This window comes from Marmota flaviventris, chromosome X (genome assembly GCF_047511675.1).
Source record: "Marmota flaviventris isolate mMarFla1 chromosome X, mMarFla1.hap1, whole genome shotgun sequence".
Classification (NCBI taxonomy): Eukaryota; Metazoa; Chordata; class Mammalia; order Rodentia; family Sciuridae; genus Marmota; species Marmota flaviventris.
This window is the reverse complement of record NC_092518.1, coordinates 36,671,422-36,673,256: the sequence shown is the minus strand read 5'-3', so window position 1 is coordinate 36,673,256 and position 1,835 is coordinate 36,671,422. Positions and strand designations below refer to the sequence as shown.

Genomic DNA, 1,835 nt, shown 5'->3' with positions numbered 1-1,835 from the left:
AGACTTGTGATAAGTGCATATGAATTTTATTTTCAATTGAAATGAAATTTCTGGCTTTTTTCTCCATACCTGTTAAACAAGGAAAGCTTTGCTTACACATATAAGAAGTTGAAAACTTCAGCAAAATGATCATTGCTTTCTTAGGAATGTCAGGCTACTTGACTTTCATATAAAGTCAGAACTGGCCATATGGTGGATGTTTGTTTAACTTTATAAGAAATCCTCTAGCTATCTTCCAGTTTGCATTCCCATCAGCAATGAATGAGTTCCTGTTGTTCTGAATCCTTGTAAGCAATTGATATTGTCAATATTTTAGATTTTAGCTGTTGTAATAGACGTGTAGTGTATCTCGATTTTAATTTTTATTTCTCTAATAGTTATCATGTTGCACTGCTTTTTATGGACTTCTTTGCCTTTGATATATTTCCTTTGGTAAAATATCTAATGTCTTCTACATATTTTTAATTGGGTTATTTCCTTACTATTGAGTTTTGATGGTTTTAAAAAATATATTCTGGGGGCCTGGGGATGTAACTCAGTGCTAGGGCACTTGCCTAGCAGGTGTGAGTGCAAGACCCTGAGTTCAATCTCCCTTATCTCAAAAAAAAAAAAAAAAAATCAAAAAACTGTGGGCTAGGGGTATAGCTCAGTTGGTAGAGCACTTGCCTAGCATGCACAAGGCCCTGGGTTCAATCCCCAGCACCTCCAAAATAAAATTTGCACAAAAGTCCATTGTTGAATATGTGGGCTGCAAATATTTTCTCCTAGTCTGTGGCTTGCATTTTCATTCATTTAAATAGAGACTAGAAAAAAATATAAATATATATTTTGGGGGGGTGGTGGTGGCAGGGATTGAACTCAGGGATACTCAACCACTGAGCCACATCCCCAGCCCTATTTTGAATTTTATTTAGAGACAGGGTCTCACTGAGTGGCTTAGTGCCTCACTTTTGCTGAGGCTGGCTTTGAACTTGTGTTCCTCCTGCCTCAGACTCCCTAGCTGCTGGGATTACAGGTATGTGCTGCTGTTCCCAGCCTGAAAATATATATATATATATATTTTCAATGATAAAATATAACATGAGTTCAAACATATTTCCAATGCAAATTAAGGATTATAGGATTTTTATTTAACTTCTTTGATTTAATATTTATCTTTTATTTGCATTGAAAATGTTGATTCACAAGGATGAGAACATAATTATTCATTGTTCCATCTTACCATAAATAAAAAAATATATGCATATGATAGTTTCTGACTAATAATAATGACATTAGGGGCTGGAGTTTGGCTCAGCCGCAGAGCGCTCACCTGGCTCAGGTGAGGCCCTGGGTTCGATCCTTAGCACCACATAAAAATAAAGTAAAGGTATTGTGTCCAACTACAACTAAAACAAAATATTTAAAAAATAATAATAATGACATTATTAGCAATTTGAGTTTTAAAAATAGTTTAAGATTTCTTTGTAGTTCTTTCTGTTTTTACAGTATATCCCACTACTAATGTACTGTCAAATTGCTGGGTTTTAATTTCATTTAACTGATTGCTGGGAGTGTAGTTTCATTTCATTGTGCTTTTGATTCTTAATTAAATTATTTTTTTGGTTCAAAGTCAAATTTAGAAAGTAAGATGCTTTCAGAGAGATCTAGCTTTTATCCATGTCCTGGACACCTTACCACTTTGTTTCCCTCCCTCTATAAGTTACTTAAAAAAATTATTTAGCTTTGGGCTACTGCTCTCCTGTCTCCTTTCTCACTTGGTTTTTACATCAGCAAATTCTTAAATATGTTTACATGCTTCCCCTTTATTATAGAAATGGTGGCATACTCTGCAC

General features: G+C 34.6%; 1 non-coding gene across 1 annotated transcript; it reads left to right on the top strand.

The window, feature by feature from the left end:
- Positions 1–635: 635 nt before the first annotated feature.
- Trnaa-agc (transfer RNA alanine (anticodon AGC)) lies at positions 636–708 on the top strand. Its single transcript has one exon. It is a non-coding gene; the product is annotated as a tRNA-Ala (tRNA).
- Positions 709–1,835: the final 1,127 nt, after the last annotated feature.